This window comes from Chiloscyllium plagiosum, chromosome 10 (genome assembly GCF_004010195.1).
Source record: "Chiloscyllium plagiosum isolate BGI_BamShark_2017 chromosome 10, ASM401019v2, whole genome shotgun sequence".
In the NCBI taxonomy this organism is placed as follows: domain Eukaryota; kingdom Metazoa; phylum Chordata; class Chondrichthyes; order Orectolobiformes; family Hemiscylliidae; genus Chiloscyllium; species Chiloscyllium plagiosum.
The window spans coordinates 63,722,631-63,744,755 of NC_057719.1; the positions used below are offsets into that span (position 1 = coordinate 63,722,631).

Here is a 22,125-nt window from a genome sequence, read left to right on the forward strand (position 1 = left end):
TCTCTATTTTGCATCCTAATGTTTATTTTGCGAAGGGCTAGACTTTGTGGTGCATTCTCTATTTCATAGCACATTATTTTATTTCATATGGAACTTATTTTATTGTATTTGTATAAATTCCATTAATAGCTCACCATGTAGATATGCCACTTTTGACAGCAATGCTTAACCCAAAACCTCAACACATGGGCAGAGAAAAACTTACCATGGTGCCATTTGTACTTCATTGGTAACCCCATGTTCTTATTTCTCCTTCCGGATCTTAAAACCATTCACGAGGACCCAACAAATTTCTTCTTTTGCTCTTCTGTAGCCACCCAGTTTATCATTATCACTAGAATTGGAAATTGAACCTTGTCTTGCTCAGAACTTATAAAAGTATCAGTGGAAAGCAACTGCCCTCTGGTGTTGACCAGACGTCTGAGTCTACCTGCTCTCTCCGGGCATATGGAGTTAATTTTCTGCATATTTCAGCATTTTCTAGTTTGTTACAGTTGCACTATTATCTGCTTTTATTTGTCCTGTGGTCCTAGATTTGCCTCTGTAAATAACAGATTAGATGTGTTATCACTTGAAATTTAGACAGATCCACAGAAATGTTCAGTTTTCACAGAGGAAGGAAGAAAATAATTCTTCACACAGAGCGTTGTGTGCATTTCTGAATAACTTATTGATTATGACAAAGGAGTAGAACGAAAGTCTCTCCAAACTGGTATTTCCGCAGCCTTATAGCAGAATCCTGAGCAAAAAGGTTATTGTCACGAGTAGCAAAATATGGTAAATAAGATCAAGGGAGGCTCAGGAAGGGAATTTCAAAGCTTTGGGTCTTTGCAGCTAATGATGGAACAATTTAATTTGGGATGTGCAGAAGATCAGAATTGGAGGTGCACAGAGATCTCAGCAGGCTGTATGGGTGGAGGACATTAGAAGTAAGAAAGGGTAAAGCCATGGAATAATTTGAAAACAAAGTTGAGAATTTTAAAAGCTAAACATCGCTTGACCAGGAGCAAGCGTCAGCAAGTGAGCATGGAAGTAATTGGTGAAAGGGCTTGGTATAAGTTAAGTTATGGGAACAGAGGTTTGGAGGAAATCAAGTTTACAGAGGGTGAAAGGTAAAATGCCAGCCAGGAGAGCAATGTGATAATCAAGTAGAGAGATAACAAAAGCATGGATGATGATTTCAGCAGTAGATAAGCTTGAGGCGTAGGTGAAGAGGGGCAGTGTCGTTATAGGGATGGACTGCATAAGTGATCAGAAGCTGATCTCAGAGTTAAAAAGGGCACCAAAGTTGCAAATAGTCTGGTTCAGCCTTGTGCATTGAAATGAGAATAGGTTAACTTTGGGGGCTGGGAGTGGAGCTCAGGGCAGGGAACCAAAGACGGTGACTTCAGCTTCCTGTGTATTTATGAAGGAACTTTATGTTCAGCCATGACTGCATATCTGGCAAGTAGCATAAAAAAATTAGAAGCACTCAAAAGTTGATAATATAGTGGTAGCAAAATAGAACTGTGCTATCAACATAAACATGGAATCTGACTTTTTTCCTCAATGATGAGAAATAGAAGGGGCTGAGGATAGATCATTGAAGGATATCCGAAGTAATAGTGTAAGATTGTGAGCAATTTTGGGCCCCACACCTCAGGAAGGTTATATTGGCCCTGGAGCGGGTCCAGAGGAGGTTCATAGGAATGATCCCAGGAATGAAAGGCTTAACATATGAGAAATGTTTGAGGACTCTGGGACTATCCGGTGGAGTTCAGAAGGATGAGAAGGGATCCGATTGAAGCTTACAGAATACTGAATGGCCTGGACAGAGTAAACATTGGGAAGATGTTTCCAATAGCCAGAAAGTGGTAAATCTGTGGAGTTCATTGCCAGAGAAGGCAGTGGTGGCCAGGTCATTGAGCATATTTAAAACAGAGATAGATAAGTTCTTGATTGGTATGGGAATCAAAGGTTATGGAAGAAAGTGGAAAAATGCTGTTGGAGATCTATCAGCCATGATTGAATGGTGGATCAAACTCAGTGGGCCAAATGGTCTAATTTCTGCTGCTATGTCTTATGGGTCTTATGGTCATATGGGTTTTATAAAGTAGCCATTGCAAATTATCTGAATAGATCGATAAGTATGGCTTTGGGAAGCAATAACAAATTCAAGGACTTTAGAAAAGTAACGATGATTGGAGATTGGATTGTAGTTTTCAAAGGCAGAAACTTCCAGACTTTGTTTTTGAGAATAGGGTGAGCAGAGTGGATTTTTTAAGAACACAGCTGAGGTGCCCTAGCAATAATATCATTGAGCTGGTAATCCAGAGGCCCAAGCTAAAGCTCTGTGGGACATGGGTGCAAATCCTGCCTCAGCACCTGATTGAAATAATTGCATTCAAATTCCATCTGGAGTTGATAGTATTATGGACCAGGCCAAATTCCCCCTCATAATATATTAAGAAAATAGTCTAGACCCAAACCTTTTCTTAATTTTAAATGTAAATGGAAGGTGATATGATGTGGATGCCATTCAATTGGTCAAAGTTCCAGGCTTGAAGCAAAACAAACTTTTTTCTTACACTATTGTTAAAATGGAGACAAAATCAAAATACAAAAAAAAGCTTAACTGCAATTCTATGGAAATACTTAACAAGATTATACGCACACACACGCACACACAAAACCAATGATTAGCTGTTCCATAATTGTAACATCCTCTAAACACACCTTTGGCAAAGGGAAATTCAGTAAAACTGTAATCTCATATGCAATTTTCACAGTGGAGAGAACTCCAGCTTTTAGCTATAACAGAGAAGAAAACCTTGTACATGCAGCTTCAAGACTATAGCAACTACTGAAAGTTAAACTGACATCTTAGTTCTGTGGGAGCTTGACTCCACCCATTCATGTTACTTCTATTGTTCCAACTTTTAAAAAGAAACAAAACTAGCTGAGCTCAGAGCAGACAGCTCGGCTCCAAGTTTGCAGCACTTACTTTCAAAAGAAACATGACAGAATAAATCCTTCTTAAAAGTGCATCCCATAACAACAGTGACTATAAACAGTTGCCAATTATCTTAAAAGTGCTTCTGGTTCACCTAAATCCTTTAGGGAAGAAAATCTGTTGTCCTTATATGGTCCATCCTATATGTGACTCCAGACCCCAACTAACATGGTTGACTTTTAACTACGTTTAGGAATGGTGCAAGTCACTAATTTCAGGGCAATTAAGGATGTGTAACAAATGCTGGCCTTGTTTGCGATGTCCACAACACGCAACGATATTTACTCAACTTTTGCTCATATCAGCTAACATGCAGAACAGGAATAGAGGTCGGTGATCCCTCATTTGATGGAAGTAAGGTTAAGGGAGGATGAAGTGGATCTTCTAGACACATTGAGGCCAAAGAGGGTGATATGTCATTGACCTGAAGCATTTACTCTGTTTCTCTCATGGATGCTGCCTGACCTGTTTTGCATTTCCAGCATTTTCTGTCTTGTGCTCCGATTCCTAGCATCTGCTTCTTTGTTTTTTCTGTTGCAATTTAACTTCTTTGTAGGTGAACTAAATACTTAACATGATGCACTTGTTTTTCAGTGCTCTAAGTAATCAATCACAGAAAACTGGAATGAAAGCACAATCTGTTCAATAGACTTAATCATATTTTTTGAACTAAGAAATGTTTTTCAGCATAGATATGCTATTACCAGTGAATGTTCTACACACATCCCATGTCATCCATTCGTTTCTCATTCCTTTTGAGTTTGGTTACTGCCTACCAGCATCCTGTTGGCATAATATATCCTCAAGCACAAGTTCAGTTGGAAGAATATGTTCACCTATCACATTGGTGAGTAAGTGGGAAGGTTTTCATAAATTGGATTGAAATTTACTCTTGGGGAAATAGAGTGAGAGGTTTCCTCTGAATTCAGCCCATATTTTGTTAATTTTGGAGGCCTTCACATTGACCCAATATAATTACATTTTATTAGTTAATTCAACAGTATTTTTTATATATGCTTCAAGCTTAAATATGCACGCTGCCCTTTCCTGGATTTTCTGCTAATAGCTATCGCCTAGTTTTGAGGGCCATCAGTCCACTCATTTGTGGCTTTAATGTATTTATTCGTTATGCTTTTTAAAATTGTGGTTGGATTTTTGATAACCATATTTCAGTAGAATAAAAGTCAATAAAGTAGGTTACCCATTCAAGGGGGGGGGATTCATAGCTCGGTCTCCTAATTAAGAGTCAGATGCTGTACTGTGTGAACTGACAAAATACTGGTTGCAAGGTGACATTGAAAAGGAATAAGCAGTCTCAATGAGTAGCTCACTTGTAAGATATATGCATTTTTATTCATATTAAACAGTATCCAGTTGAAAATTCAGTAGAACTACACTTTGTTACATTTGTGTACAAAATTCACTCTGGAAGACTACCTGTCAAGATCCATCATAAAAGTTGCTGAGAATTCTAAAAACACAAGTTTGATTTTTTTTCTCCTGTAAATTTCATGTATTCTAAATGTTTCAGCATCCTTTTCTGGTGAATATGAGTTCATTCTGCAGCTAATTAACAGATCCAAACTATTTCCTTCTGCAAAGTTATCACAGTTCACAATATTAAAATATGTTACATTGTAGTCACAGCAGTTCAGCATTTTTTTTTATTCGTGGTGCTGGAGAATTGTTGTAGCTGGCCATATTAATTGATGCAGAATATTTAAGATATGCTGAGGTGGTTGAAAAATGTGGACAAACTTGTATTATTTTGGCCACCTTTATTCATCAAACAAATGAAGAGCCTGAGTACTGCAACAAATTACGTGGATAGTGATGCTCAGAATCTTGACTACTGGATGTGCTCAGATCATGCAGTGGGATGGTGGTTACAGAAATTATTTTGTAACTAAAAATCATGAGGTGAACATACAACTGAAGCATAATGAGACATTTATTTATATCAGGACATATTATTTATATGTGGACTGGTACCAGAAAGAAAAGAACCAAACATGCTGTGGTCATTGCAAAACCAACCTAGATCACTTATGTTCTTCCAGGAATGGATTTGATATCCTTAACCTATATTTTCTTCGGAGCTATGATAGGAGGGGCAAGAAATGATGCATAGCCACAACTGCCCATGTTAGAGCAACTTTATTTTTAAAAATCCAAAATCCAGTTTCATATTGTCTCATGAATCATCTTATGTCCTGCACTTGTGCTGGAAGTTCAGTATATTATCTTGTAGCATGTTGCATACCAACGGGTCAGACTAATTTTTGAAAATGACTTGATATGCTCTGCGTAATTCTCATAGCTTCACCTGATTCACATCTGACATATAGCTTTGTTGACTTAATCTGACAAAGGGGCAATGTTCCGAAAGTTTGCAATTTCAAATAAACTGTTGGACTGTAACCTGGTGTCATCTGACTTCTGACCTTGTCTGTCCCAGTCCAATACTGGCACCTCCACACCATCTCATTAGCTCAAGTAATAAAGAGCTCTATTATAATTGGCTTGTTTGAGACTAGTATCTGTGTTTATAAATACCCAAACATTTGTGAAAGGAGCATGCATTGACACAATAATCTGAATATCTTTCCAAGTGTTTGACAAGAAAAGTTTGCACTAGCAGTTGATTCTGATTCCTTTGATTTTGAATATTGACCTTATAAACATGGCCAAAGGTCCACATTAAAAGCAGGGATGTGTATTTACATTTAAATCACGTGATTGATTTTACTCATTCAAATATTGCATAATTTGTTCTTTGCATCCATGAAGTTGGACTTGAATATGAAAAGAAGTGCAAAGTTGAAGTAAAATCATTTAAATTATCATCAGGTTACACCAAAATTGCCTTTTAATAGAATAATTTGTAGAAGAGAAGAACGACAGCGGGAATTAAATACTTCATCCGTTTTAAGTTCCCAGGAAAGAAAGTTGAAGTAGGAGACTATTTGATAGAATAGACTTAGAACTGAATTCAGTTTATTCTCACATGTACTCAAGTTACAATAGAACAAGAGTATGTTGAAAAGTGCACAATGTTTTGATTGCAATGCAGTAGGAATATAGAAAAGGAAGAAAACGTGTAGAATTGTGGAATGGTTACAGTTCTTCACATCTGTACTGGCTGTCTGAAGTAATAATTTGTCTAGTGCCACTCCCCTACCTTCTCCAAGTAGCCTTGTACATCCTTCCTTTTCAGATGATAATTCAATTTAAATGGCTCAAATGAACTTAGCTCCACCATGCTCTCCTGCATTGCCTTTCAGATCCTAGCCACTCACTGTGTTTTCCTCATGTCAGCATTCTGTGTCCACTGGTTCCTACTCTGTCCAGATCCCTAATGAGTTTGAATGCCTTTAGCAAATGTCTTCTCAACACTTTCTTTTTCAAACAAAAGAGCTCCAACTTCTCCAATATACCTATGTAACTGAAATTTCTCATCCCCAGAACCAAATCTTTTCTATACTGTCTCAACACCTTCACATCCTTTTCTAAAACTCTGCATCCAGTATTGCATGTTATAGTCTACTTGAAGCTGAAGTGGTGATTTTGCAGGTTTTTGACAATTTTTTTTATTTTTGTCTTATCAGTGCCCACTGTTAAAACCAAGGATGCCGCATGCTTTATTACCACACTCTCAACTTGTCTTGCCACATTTCCATGCATATGCACTAAGTAAGCTGTTGCCTCCATTTAGAATTATACACTTTATTTTGTCACTAATGAATTACTTCATGCTTTCCTGCTTTAAATTTCATCTGCCAGTCGTCCACATTTTCCACCGTGCGACTAGCCAAGAGGAAAAGGGAAATGTACAAAAGGTCCAGCCAGCTAAGAACATAACGGGCCTTGGAGGAATATCGGGAGAGTAGGACCAATCTAAAACGAGGAATCACGTGGGCTAAAAGGGGTCATGAAATAACTTTAGTGAGCAGAATTAAGGAGAATCCCAAGGCCTTTTATTCATATATAAGAAGTAAGAGGATAACTAGAGAAAGGGTTCGTCCACTAAAAGGATAAGGAAGGAAGGTTGTGTGTTGAACCTGAGAAAATGGGTGAGATTAGATTAGATTCCCTACAGTATGGGAACAGGCCATTCAGCCTAATAAGTCCACACCAACCCTCCAAAGAATAATCCACCCAGACCAATTTCTCTACCCTATATTTACCGCTGACTAATCCACCAAACACTATGGGCAATTTAGCATGGCCAATTCACCTGACCTACACATCTTTGGATTGTGGGAGGAAGCCGGAGCATCCAGAGGAAACCCACACAGACACGGGAAGAACGTGCAAACTCCACACAGACAGTCACCCAAGGCAGGAATCAAACCCGGGTCCCTGGCACTGTGAGACAGCAGTGCTAATCACTGACCACCGTACTGCCCCGATGATTACTTTGCACCAGTGTTCACTGAGGAGAGGGACATGATGAATGTTGAGATTAGAGATAGAAGTTTGTTTACTTTGGATCACATTGACATAACAAGGGAAGATGTGTTGGGTAGGCTAAAAGATATTAAGGTGAACAAATCCCCAGGACAGGATGGGTTCTAGCCCAGGTTGCTGAGAGAGGTGAGAGAGAAAATAGCTGGGTCCCTGACAAATATCTTTGTAGCATCCTTAAACACAGGTGAAATGCTGGAGGACTGGAGGGTTGCTAATGTTGTCCCCCTCTGCAAGAAGGGTAGTAGGGATATTCCAGGTAACTACAGACCAGTGAGCCTGATGTCAGCGGTGGGAAGATACTGATGGATAAAGAATGGGCTTATCAGTAATAGGCAACATGGTTTTGTGCAAGGGAGATCATGCCTTACCAACTTAATAGAGTTATTTGAGGAAGTGACCAAGTTGATAGATGAAGAAAGGGCTGTAGATGTCATATACATAGACTTCAATAAAGCATTTGATGAGGTTCCCCAAGGTAAACTAATGCAGAAAATGAAGTCACGGTGGAGTGCAGAGTGTTCTAGCTAGGTGGATAAAGAACTGGTTAACCAACAGGAGACTGTAGTAGTTGAAGGGATTTTTTTGAAATGAAGAAAGGTGACCAGAGGAGTTCCACAGGGATTAGTGCTGGGGCCACTGTTGTTTGTGATATACATAAATGATCTGGGAGAGGGCATTGTTGGTATAATCAGCAAGTTTGCAGATGACACGAAGATTGGTGAAGTAGCAGAAAACTTTAGGGGACTGTCAAAGAATACAGAAGAATATAGTTAGACTGGAGAGTTGGGCGGAGAAGTAGCAGATGGAATTCAATCCGGGCAAATCACGGTGGCTCAGTGGTTAGCACTGCTGCCTCACAGCACCAAGGTCCCAGGTTCGATCGCAGCCTCTGGGCAACTGTCCTTGTGGAGTTTACACATTCTCCCCGTGTCTGCGTGGGTTTTCTCCGGGTGCTCCGGTTTCCTCCCACAGTACAAAGATGTGCAGGTCAGGTGAATTGGCCATGCTAAATTGCCCATAGTGTTAGGTGCAGTAGTCAGAGGGAAATAGGACTGGATGGGTTACTCTTCAGAGGGTTGGTGTGGACTTGTTGGGCCGAAGGGCCTGTTTCCACATTGTAGGGAATCTAATCTAAATGTGAGGTGATGCATTTTGGAAAGTGTAGTTCTAGATCGAATTATACTGTAAATGGAAGAGCCTTAGGAAAAGTTGATAAGCATAGAGATCTGGGAGTTCAGGTCCCTTGTACCCTGAAGGGTGGCTCCACAGGTGGATAGAGTGGTCAAGAAGGCATATGGTATGCTTGCCTTCATCAGACGGGATATTGAGTATAAGAGCTGGCAGGTCATGTTAACATTGGACAAGATTTTGGTTCGGCCGCATTTAGAATACCGTGTACAGTTCTGGTTGCCACATTACCAAAAAGATGTGGACGCTTTGGAGAGGGTGCAGAGAAGGTTTATGAGGATGTTATTTGGCATGGAAAGTGCTAGATATGAAGAGAGATTGAGTAGGTCAGGATTGTTTTTAATTAGAAAAAAGGAAATTGGGGGGGACCTGATTGAGGTCTACAAAATCATGAAGGGTATAGACAGGGTGGATAAAGATAAGCTTTTTCCCAAGGTGAGGGATTCAATAACGAGAGGTGAAAGGTGAGAAGTTTAAGAAGGATTCACGCGGAAAGTACTTTACACAGAGGGTGGTAGGTGCCTGTAACGCATTGGCAGCAGAGGTAGTGGAGGCAGGCACAGTAGCTTCATTTAAGGTGCTTCTGGACAGATGCATGAGTAGATGGGGGGCAGAGGGATACAGAACCTTAGGAATTGGGGATAGGTTTAGATAGTGGATTTGCATCAGCACAGGCTTGGAGGGCCGAATGGCCTGTTCCTGGGATGTAAATTTTTGTTTGTAACCTATCTATGTTCCTTTGAAGATCTACATTATCTTCCTTGCAGCTTACAATATCTCCAAGATTTTGTATCATCCACAAATTTTAAAATTGTGCCATGTACACCGATGTCTCAGTTATTAACAATTTTATCAGGAAGAGAAGGGATAATTACACTGATCCCCTGGGAATTCCACTTCACATTTTTCTCCAGTCAAAAAAAGTCCATTAGTCACTACAGTCTCTTACCTCTTACTCAGTCAATTTTGAACCTATGTTCAAATGCCTTTAGGAAGTCCAAATACACTTCAATCACACCATTCTTCTTCAACCCTCTCAGTTATGTATCAAAGTAACTCCAATGAGTTTGTTAAACAATTTGCCTTTTACAAATCCATGTTGACTTTCCTTAATTAAGTTACACTTGTCCAAGTGACTTATTTTTATCCGGAATTATTGCTTCTAAAAGCTTTCCCACCATCCAGGTTAAATTGACTGGCCTTTGGTTTCTGGTCCTAACCCTGAACCCTTTTTGAATAAGTGTGTAACAATTACAATTGCTTTGTACTCTGGCACCATTCCTGCAACCAAGGAGGATTGGGTAAGGCCAGTGCCTCTTTCCATCCTTATTTCCTTCCATATCCTTGGATGCATTTCATCCATTTCTAGTGGCTTACCAGTTTTACAGGCAACCTATCTAATCCCTCCTCTTTATCATTTTTAGCCCATCCAATGTCTTAATTACCTCCTCTTTCACTATGATAGGCAGTAGTTTCTTCCTGTTAAAGACAAATCCCAGTACATATTTAGTGCCTCACCCATGCCCCCTACCTCCAATTTTAAGAAATTCTTTTAGGTCCTTAATGGCCCCACTCTTCTATTTACCACATTTCCTTTATAGAAGACTTTTGAATTCTTCTCATTCTCTGTCTTCTCCTGTTTAGATTTGTAATTTTTACTCTGAACCTTCTATATTTAGCCTAGTTCTCATACTTTTATCAACCTTAGCATTGTCATATTCACCTTATCACATTTCCTCTTACTGACTCTGTCTTTTCCTACATTCAGGAAGCTTGAAGAGTCAGGTTTTTTTTTTATTGAGCAATTACTTTGTTTCTTTCCACTTTCTAGAATTAACAGATTTCATTCGATTAAAGTACACTTCAAGGTGTCCATGAAAAGGAAATAGTCTGTCCTGACCTCCATAACAAGGTCAGTGAAGTTTTGGTGGTAGGCTTTCCAATCGTAAATACTTATCAAAGGAAATCTGATTCTTTAAAAAGCCTCAAGACAAGTCTATACAGACTGATGTTAGAATTTGGAAGTTTTTCCATATTTGTGTGTTTGGGTTCACTGCAGCTACTGAATATTAAAATTTTAAATTAGATGTCCAGTGTTGCAATTTAGCACTGCACCATATACAAGATAAATTTGTGTTCTGTGGTGTGGGCTGGATTAAGCTACAGGTCATTCTGCTCTAATGCAACAGTTGTGTTCCACTGCAATCTCATGCTATAGAAAATCACACTATAGAAAATTGTTGTAGAAAGTTGCACTGTAGAAGATTAGATTATTAGATTTAGATTACATTACAGTGTGGAAACAGGCCGTTCGGCCCAACAAGTCCACACCGACCCGCCGAAGCGCAACCCACCCATATCCCTACATTTACCCCTTACCTAACACTATGGGCAATTTAGTATGGCCAATTCACCTGACCTGCACATCTTTGGACTGTGGGAGGAAACCGGAGCACCCGGAGGAAACCCACGCAGACACGGGGAGAACGTGCAAACTCCACACAGTCAGTCGCCTGAGTCGGGAATTGAACCCGGGTCTCTGGCGCTGCGAGGCAGCAGTGCTAACCACTGCGCCACCGTGCCGCCCAGGGCCTGTTTCCACACTGTAATCTAATCTAAAAAAAAAGATTGCTAATAGAAAATTGCTATATCTGTTCAGTAGAAAGTTGACATTATCCAAACAACATTCACAATTTGTCAAACACGTTATAGCCAATTTGAACTGACGAAACGCACATTATAACAGAACGATCTGTATTCAGTTTTTTTGAGAATTTGAATCTACCTTATACTGTTAGCTTTCTATGATGTGGAGGAACCGGTGTTGGACTGGGGTGGACAAAGTTAAAAAATTATACAGCGCCAGGTTATAGTCTAACAGGTTTATTTGGAAGCACTAGCTTTCGGAGCAGTACTCCTTCATCAGATAGCTGTGGAGCAGGACTATAAGAACAGAATTTAAAGCAAAAGACTATAGTGTCACGTAACTGAAATGATAGACTTAATAGCAATCTAGGTTTGTTCAATGTATCATCTTTTAAAATGGGTTACAGATTTCAGTTCGTTAATATATAAATCCCAAAATTTCTTTTAAGTCATACTCTCAAGGTAACTTAAGGTTTTATAACCAGAGACTGGAGGAGCTGGACCATTGTAAACCATACCATGTACCATTGAGAAAATATTGCCCAGAAGTATTTGAAGTATTCTTATGTTGCTGTGAAGTAAAATTATTGCATCTTCAAATGTCACTGAGCATTTATAGTCTGAAAAGATTTAGCTTTTATCCTCTATCACAAATACCTGCAGATATTCTAACCAACCACTGGCAAGTGGCAGTGACAATCACACATGAACAGATGTAGAAGGCTTTTATGAAAATGAACAGCTTACTTTAACCCATTATCGATACTTGGCTGAACAAGCTTACCTTCACAGTTTAGGTTGTTATCACGTGTAATACTGTCTAGAATTCTGGAATATTCTCAAGAAAGAGCCAATGAATTTGTTTCGAAAATCATTTGTAAAATCTGAAATATCAGAATCTTCAAGAATTAAAGACTCATAAGTCGAAGTGACCTATGTGCAAGCAACTTCAAAATGCTGAAGAATGGAATCAGAAATTCCTATGTTAATCATTGAATCTGTTTGTTCTCCACTTGCTATCCGTGAGTATTATAATTTCAACATGCAAGGCCTATAACCTTACTAAAAGGTGTTGTCACCCTTGCTTAAATCTGCTTTTACTGGTTGCCCAAAGAGAAGGGGGTCAGTCACTAGCTGAAGATGCAGCTGATGAATTGCAGACTCTGCTGTTCATTCATACCAATAGGATAAGAATGAAGAAGATTGTGTTGTTATTTCTTTACTGCCAGTGATTTATCATCTACGTTTCACTGTAGATAATTTTTGGACTTTTAAACAATGCTGTGGAACTGAAACATAGACCTTTAAGTAAAGCATAAAGGCAACTTTAAATGTTGAGGAGATGTTTTGAAGAGGAAATGATGATTGGATTTAAGCTGGTTCCGTTTTGATCAACTCCACCTACAAACTGGTTTAAAAGTAGGAAATTATGGAAATGTTTAGCAGGTCTATCAGCATTTGAGAAGATTTTTTTAAAAACAAGTTAATGTTTGAGCTGTACACCCTTCGTTAGACTCATCATCAGGGATTCTTTTGACAAAATCTCGACAACCAAAATGTTACTTGTGGTTCCAGATGTTATTGGATTTTTCTGTTTATATTTCAAATTGCCAGCAGTTTTAGTTTTCCTCACTTGCCTCCTCCTTTTTACTTCTCTCAAACTCTTCTATCTGTGGAACCACACCTGAAATTCCCTTTGAACCCCCTATTATGTTTCTGTTTCAAAAATGTACCTTTGCAGATTATTTCATTGTTAGGGGGAAAATATCACCCTGGTTACCTTCTTGCTTTCAATTCTTTAACTACTATCCTCTAGAATTTGTGACTTTCATCACAATAAGCCAATCAAATAAACTTAACCAATTTTTGGGAGGCACAGTGGCTCAGTGGTTTGCACTGCTGCCTCACAGCATCAGGGACCCAGGTTCGATTTGACCCTCAGGCGACTATTTGTAGTTTGCACATTCTCCCTGTGTCTGTGGGTTTCGTCCGCATGCTCCGGTTTCCTCCCACAATCCAAAGATGTGGAGTGTCTTAGCTAAATTTCCCCAGTGTCCAGGAATATGTAGAGTTATAGGATGGGGGATGTGTGTGGGTGGGATGCTGTTCAGAGGGTTGGTATGGACCTGATGGGCCTGCTTCCACACTGTCAGGATTTTATAGCTCTTCACAGTTTAAATGAATCTAATCAGCTGCATGTCTAATGTATATTTGAAATAAAAATGGCCAAGAGGACCAGGGTTATGGAACTTCGAGACAGAAGGTAATAATGACAAACACCCAACAAATGACACAGGAGGATGGCATTGCTTTCTATGATACTAGAGATAAGGTGAACAGCTTGTCTAAGAACCTCTCGCCATGAACTCACAAATGAAATAGACAATCTAATGTTGCAGTTCTATTAGAAATTGAATGTTTAAAGGAGAAATCTAAAATCTCAGCAATTAACCAATAAGTCTATACAAGATTTCACAACTTTAAACAATATCAAGGTTTTTTTAAATTGAGAACTGTGAAGGAACGCAAGCGCTATTAGCTTAATTCTACAAGTTATAACACTATGTCATGAATTTAATTTTACTTTATACTATTCTCTCCAAGCATGCATCCCTATATCTTTCAAAATCTTTAAAGTTCATTCACTTTTTCGGGGGAAAAATGCCACAGCCCTCTGGAATATATTTTATTTTGCTTTTGTACTCCAGCAGTTCTTTCTAATTAAGATTTTATGAGGGTCTTTCTTAGCTTTTTGGCAATGCAGCTGTCTACCTTTTTCTGTCTAGCCTCCCAAGTGTGGATGCTTCAGTTATCTGTTCAGTTTGCTAGCTGTTCTGATCGACTTCCCACAGCTTTCGAACCTACCTCCCCTGAGTGCTTTCTCCCTCAAGGTTCTATAAGAATCATTACAGGTTTTTTCCACTAGCTGCAAGGTGGAAGACTTGTGCCAATTGTCTTTTCCTGGCAGCGTTGGGAAGTGGAGAAGTTAATGTTTCAGTTATAATCCTCCTTCAGTTCCTGAAGAAGGGTTACACCCGAAACGTTGACTTCTCCACCTCCTGCTGCTGCCTGGCTCACTGTTCTTACAGCCTCCTGCTTGTCTACCTTGGATTCCAGCAACTGTAATTTTTTTGTCTTAAACTGCCTTTTCCTCACAAAATCCACACAAATGAATTAAACAAAATAAAATCTTCTCTTCATGGCTTTGCACTCAACCTGGCACACTTTGGAATTAATCATTCAAAATTGCAAGCAAATGATTTAACCTTCAAGACAGCTATTTGATATATATGATGATTTATATGGATGATGAATGTGATTGCCCTCTCTCCAGAATTGCAGGCACTGTTAAGGAACTCTCCTGTTTACATTTGTTTTGATCTGAGAACCACGTGCATAATTTAGTCTTTATTGATATATATGTAGATCTTGTGGCACCCCCAAAAGCCCAGAAATAGGATGATTTGTTATTTAGGTTTTGCACCTCTACAATTAACCTTACAAGATAAGCACGCATACAAGTAAGTTTGTACATTTATTACACCTAAGCTTGTTTGAGTTGCACTTACATCAGAGTTGTTTGTTTCTCAATCAGATGTCTCTCCCATTATCTGTGGTCAAAATTTTAATCTCTAAAACAAGTTATATTCCAAAGCATTTAAACTGTGAACTGGATTATACACAACAGCTGGGAGGAGACTGGTGAGAAAGTCATCAAAAGAGTCAGATGATAAAATGACAAGTGAAAGCATTATGTCATTTACACTCTGCAAACCATCGGTTGACCAAAAGATACTAATTACATGTTTTTAAAGTGTAATTCGATGTTAATTACATGCCCCAGATTAACTGGTTATATGAAGAAATATCCCTTTGCACAAAGTTTGAGTTATATCAACAAACTTAAAACCAAAACAACAATGAGTTTTTTTTTAAATGCTGAATTTGTTCCGAATAGTATTTAGGATCAGGTAGAACATTATAAGGTTTTGCACTGCTGCAATGCTGTGTAGAGTAGATTTTAATAATTAAAACAAAAAGCGGTCAATGCTGGAGATCTGAAATAAACAAAATCTAAAATTGCTGGATAAACTCAGCAGGTCTGGCCACATCTATGGAGAGACGAAACAGCTAATGTTTCAAGATATGGGATCCTTCTTCAGAATGAAATGTTAACTCTATTTCCTCTCCACAGGTGTGGCCAGATCTGCTGAGTTTATCCAGCAATTTTAGATTTTAATAATTCCAAGCATAAATTACTTTGTTTTTGCACATAGCCAAAAAAATTCAGTTTTGATGCCGCATATAATAATCTAGTCCCAAAGGTTTCTACCCCGTACATAGAAACTAAGCCTTGTGTACTTCAGCAACCAGCATTTGTAATGCTACAGTTATATTCTAAGGACAATTGCACTTTGGGAGAACTTAAAAAAATCCAGGAAGATCTGTTACAGCTTTTGCCATTGTAATTTCATGATTTAACCAATGAAATTACTTGTATTATACTGAATTGCAAGTTCATGATGCAAATGCAGTAATTACATTCTACACTGAGAGCAATTTGACGAAGGATTTGGCTTGAGCCAAATAGTCTCAGAAAGTATGTTCTGCATTGCTTAAATTTGCAACACATAACATTATTTGGGAAGACAGTAGAAGATGAATTTGTGGAAGTTTTTGAAGCCAAGAACACTGCTTCACATCTCCATTGAATGTCAGGCGAGTTTGTTGCTTCAAATCCCAGCTTCATTTTCAAAAGTTCAGAGAGCCTGCAAGACTGAAGCTGATGTCCTTGACAAAATTTTAATTTCTAAAACAAGTTATATTGTCAGAGATTTGTAGATACATTTTTAACATTTCTCACATTTGACTTGCGTTCTTACCCAAAATGGCTCCCAATGTTTAGTACATGGAAGTTAGAATGTGGTTTAAACCTGACCATTTAAAAATAGGACATTGTTCACAAACCAGAATTCTGTGCATTCATCATAAGCTATAGGGCTTTGAAAAATTTAATTTATCATCAGTGCTATCCCCTTAAGCTGCACAGTCTTTAATGCCGATTAATTGCCAACTTCATCACCATCTAAGTGTCTTTAGGTCTGTATTGCTGTAATTTTAAATGGTTTCAGCCTCATGCTTCATGGAAATATCGCAACACTCCTAGAATGCTTTCCATAATATCATGTTTCAACTGTTATTTCTGCACTGGCTTCTTCAACAAGACAGTTTACTTTGACGTTGTGCATGTGTGCATCCTTAGTCCTCCTTTATTTCCCTCATCCACTGAGTATAATTAGCTTGCCTTTCAGTATTCCAATCTACATTAATCAACTATGGTAGCCTTCCCAAACTGCACTTTTGTCGACACAAACACAGCTTTAAAACTCACTTCAGATTGCTTAACAAGTGGTGTTTTACATTGTAGCTTCTTGGTTCTACTCATCTATTTCTATTCTGTGTGTATTACACTCAGTCTTCCTTAACTAAAATGGTTGTAAAGCAGCATGTGCATGGCTTAATACCCTTTGGGAACAGTTTCTGAATTAAGAACTTATGCTTGCCAGATCATTAAGACTGTGTGCAATTGAACAAAATGCTAATCATGTTGGATGAGCTGTTAGTTGAATTCTTGATTCTGCTATGAATTATTGCAAAACTGCAACCAAATGAAATGAATTCAAAGCAAAAATGAAATAGTACAGATCAGACCATCAAAACTAATAACCACAGATGGGGAAATGCCAAATATAAAGTTGCTGGTACTTTTGCTTGTAAATGGAAATCCTTTGTCTATTGTTCATGTTTATGTGAAATCAGGTGGCCCAACTGTTCAAATGCCCTGAAATTATTCTGATGTAGAATTCAGTTATGCCTCAATTGATTTAAATAGTTTAAGATCTTGAACTCTAGCAATTTTCATCCTGCTGCTTGTTAATGATGAAAGACCTTTTATGCCATGCATGAATGTTCTGATGCTAAGACTAGGTCAAAGAGTACTACTTTCGATTGGCAAAATTCATATGCCTATCATATGCATATTGTATGATTTTTGTGCTATTTTTAATCTTGAAGTACTCATGCATGAATAGTATCAATTAGAAGATCTACCGTATAAATGTGTTACATCATGTTGGAAGAAGGTTCATATCCATCACCTCTCCCTTATGCCACAATGTCACTGTGAACAAACTGTGGTGAAGGGACAATAAGAGGCCAAATATTTTGCCTGGAGGATGAAAGAAAAGTGAGGAGTCATTTCTGTGCAACTATATTGTGACCAATTTGAGAGCAACATTGTTGAGGCCCTGAAGCAAATTTCTTGACCTGAAAATCCAAGATGGGACGGCGCACAAGGAGCTGACAACAAATAACATGGCTCAAAGAAAAGAGCAATCTTATTTAAGTTATGGTAAGCAAGAACACACATTTTCACCCCATGCATTCTACAGAATGCAATGATAGAATGCTGAAACTCATGGTGTATCACAGATCACCCAGTTCCCATAACATCCAGCCTTTTTCTAGCTCAGCCAGGTCTTTCCCATTGGGTGTACCTGCCATCAAATACACAAAAAGGTTGACCTCTTAATAACTTAGACAAACAGAGTTACAATGAAGTACTTGTGATTCATTTGCAATTTGTGGGCTCCTGGGGGTGGAGCATATGGGATGAAAGCACCAGCCAATGGAACAGTATCTGGTGTGTTCTGACCATCTGTATGTAAAGAAACATTAACCAATCGAAATTACTGATTCAGCACCGGTGTGGCCATAGCAATACCATTTTGAACATAAGCATTAATTTTAATGTAAAATACTTTTCATCCACTTGCACTTGCGTATTTGCAAGGTTTGTGAAGGTTTTTAGCTCAGGTTGAGGTTTAGGGTGTAGGTTTGCTCGCTGAGCTGTAGGTTTGATATCCAGACGTTTCATTACCTGGCGAGGTAACATCATCAGTGGCGACCTCCAAGTGAAGCGAATACTGCACTTGCGTATTTATGTAGCAGATATCTACAATACCACCGCTTGATGTAAAAGTCTTTTTCTTTCAGTATTGCTTGGAATTCTCATACAAATTTATTAGGCATAGCTGATCTCAGTACATTTTATGCTTTTGTGCAGGAATTGCAATCAGTGCTTTAGTTCCAAAAGCATGTTTGCTGAGAATTTGACATGTGCCCAACCAACCTGAATCAAATTTGGAATTCACTTTGGCAGCAACAATTCTCAAGCCCAGATACAGTATTCTCACTCAGTCATGATACATCTGCACTGTTTCAGAGATGGTCTCAGTCATTTTCCTACTTTGCCAGCAGTAGCAGGTGTATGTTTCCACACAGGACAGCACTATTAGTTTCTGCATGTCAGCAATGTCAAAGCAGAAAGTAGATTGCATTTCTCATTATCTGAATAGCCTGACTGAAACAAGTGAAGTCAATCAGTCTCCTACAGAGCACACACTTATTCATGCAGTCTCATATGTACGTACCTGTGAACTATGAGAAATCAAGAAATAATTAAAAAGGTAAAAGTGAAAATGTTATGATACTATGGAAGTGTAATGAGTAGCATCAAATAATTAAAATATGTCTTTGAGATGTAGAGTGAGTATGAACAGCAAGGAGGAGACAAAGCAAGTAAAGAGAAGTATGTTCGCAGAGCAGACTCCTGCATTCTGAATAAAAGCAGAGAAAGATGCTGAAGATCTGAAATAAGAACAGAAAATGCTGGAGAAACTTAGTAGGTTTGGTAACATCTGTGAAGAGAGAAACAGAAATTAACCTTTAAAGTCTGGTTTTCAGAACTCGAGCATTCTGGGTGCTGATTTAGAGACAGCAAGAAAGTAATCGGACACCGAGATGCAGATAAGCTAAAAGTTGTGATATTAGATTAGATTAGATTCCCTACAGTGTGGAAACAGGCCCTTCAGCCCAACCAGTCAACACCAACCCTCTGAAGAGTAACCCACCCAGACCCATTTCTCTCTGACTAATGCCCCTAACACTATGGGCAGTTTAGCATGGCCAATTCACCTGACCTGCACATCTTTGGACTGTGGGAGGAAATCTGAGCACCCGGAGGAAACCCATGCAGACACTGGGAGAATGTGAAAACTTCACACAGTCACACAAGGCTGGAATCAAACCTGGGACCCTGGTGCTGTGAGGATTTCCAGTATCCTCCCTCGTCAACAGTCTTTACACAGAGCCACACAACCAGCAGAAGGAAAATTGGATGCCATCAGTCTGTGTGAATTCAGAGCCAGACCCCTAAGGTAGAATGACAGTTTCCCAACTGTTTCCTGTCAGTTTTATTCATTCTGTGAAACACTGTAACAATTAGTTTTTCACTGCAGCATTAACAAAGAAAGACACATTGAACTTTTATGATCAAGTGTTGAATTTGATAACTGTTCTTGAAGTTAGTAAATCTTGGTAATGTTATTGTGATTAAGTGCATTAATGTGGCTGGCTGATATGTTGTTGAATTTTTACTTTAGAAACTTAGGTTTTGGTGGCAAAGGCACCAATACAGCACACAGTTATTTGCACTGTGTGGTACACATCGTAGGCAAACTGCAAACAGTGTTAATAAGTACTGATACATTCAGATGGTCTTAAAAAATACAGAATATACGGCAATTGTTGATATCCAGCAACACAAGCCAGTTGTGTAATGTCATTTACAGAGTAGATAGTAAGAAACTATTCCCGTTGGTAGACAGATGGAGGACCGGAGGACATGCATTTAAGGTGGTGAGCAAAAGCAGCAATGTTGATCCGAGGATAAATCACTTTAATGCAGTATGTGGTCAGGAATACACTGCCTCAGTGTGTAGTAGAGGCAGATCCAATTGTGCCTTTGAAAAAAAGTCATTACCTGAAGAAGAAAAATAATAGAGGTATGCAGTGGAAAGGGCAGGGGGAATGCCTGCTCTTACGGAGAGGAGACACTAACGTGGGCAGCTGAATGGCCTCCTTCAGTGCCCTAATCTTTCTCTAATTCTGTGGTAGTCATGAATAAATTGTGTAAAGAATTCAGAAGAAACTCCTTATCCAGGGAATAAATAGAATGTGGAGCTTGTTGCCACGGACAGTACAATACTTGAGGTGAATATGATAGATGCCTTTAAAGAGGAAGCTAGTCAAGTGCAAGAGAAAGGAATTGAAAGAGATGCAGATAGTTTGAAGTGAAATAGGATGTGAGGAGACTTGTGTGGCGAGAGGGGTTTGGTCATAGGTTATATTTCTGTGCTGTAAATTCATTGTAATCCCATGTACTTGGTGGAATTACTGGTTTCCTTTAAATAATAATTCACATTAAATCTGCTACCATATTCTGGAAAAGGTGCGAAAGAATGTGCTTTGTTTTGCTGTTTGAAATTTAAATTAGTACTTTTTCTTTTGATCCAACATTACTGTATAAAATGCAGTTAAACAAAGTTGTCACATTTCCAGCAATGTTTCTGTTATTATATTGTCTATCATTTGAAGAGCAAATACAATAATTATTTAAAATTCTTTGCAACCCACATAGGTTAAAGCACCTCTGGTGTCTGGTAATTCATCTAAACTAGCAATTCTTTCAAATTGTGACAAATCGGAATTAATTAATTCACTATAATTGGATCTCTGAATGCTGATTGTGTTACTTTGACACTGATTGTGTTAGTTTCACCTCTTTCTGAGGTAAATTAATGTTAAAATAGTCTACTAGAGCACCTTTGTTTTCTGACTGATTTCATTTTCCTCCTCCTCTGTTTCAGGTTTATGGCTTTTTCCATGTTTAACAGGAACTAATAGCATGTACATGTAAGCCAGCAATAAGTCCAGCTCCTGTATGGTATCTGGGAATTCATCTGCTCACCCTTCCTCATAAATTGACCCTTCCAAATCCCTGAGCAACCCTGGATTCTTCAAATGTAGTGTTCACGATGCTCAAACCAATAGCAAAAATGATACATGGTAGGTCTTTAACGAAAAATGAGGTGAATACAGCAGCATAGGCAACTAGGAGGAGGAGGAGGCGGCAAAAAGTGAAAACAGAAAAAAAGATAGTCGTGGAAATAGTCGTAGATGGAGAAAGCAACAGCCAATTTTGCAACTACATTTGTCTTGTTATTGGTGACATCTTTGTGAGTGTACATTTAAATGGATGTATATGTCAAAGGAATGCAGAAGAGGATGGATCTTTATTTGAGAATACTTGTAACTAAAGTCACAGATTGACCCCCTTCTCTGCTTACCCCCAATAAATAATAGGTCAGACATCATTACTGTTGATCAAGGAAACAGCTTCATTAGCACATAATGTTTTCCAAACTCAACAGTCAGAGCAGCCTGATGCTAGTGACACTTGAATGAGTATGACAGGTGTGATATCCGAAGCGCTGTTCAGTTTATATAGATAGCGCTGTACAGATGTTTATTAAATGTGAATATACTGAAGTCAAAGATGTAAATATGCATTCAATGTGGCATTCTATTTTTATAAATAAATTGAGACAGATGTTGCTCTAGTATTTGAGATGAACTGTACATTTTTCTCCATCTTCACTTTTTCATGTCTCACTACTGTTTATATTGCATTTCTGTTGTTTTTCTTATGCCATTAATCTCTTGCCTAAGTTTTTTCTCTGATTTTCATTATCAGACAAATGGGTGGGTGCCTTAAATAATGCTGTTAAGGGTAATACGTACATATAAATGGAAGGCTAAATAAAGAAGTTGCAAATGCAGTACATCAGTCTTCATCACCAGCGCATTCTTAAGCTATGCTTCCTTTGTCTTGTAAGCTAATTGTATGGATGTCCATCCGTCCCATC

The 22,125-nt window shown here is 38.6% G+C and overlaps 1 protein-coding gene across 8 annotated transcripts in view; it reads left to right on the forward strand.

Moving 5' to 3' along the window:
- Window positions 1-22,125, forward strand: part of LOC122553706 (gephyrin) — a 537,285-nt gene that overhangs the window by 360,928 nt on the left and 154,232 nt on the right. The window lies entirely within an intron of this gene.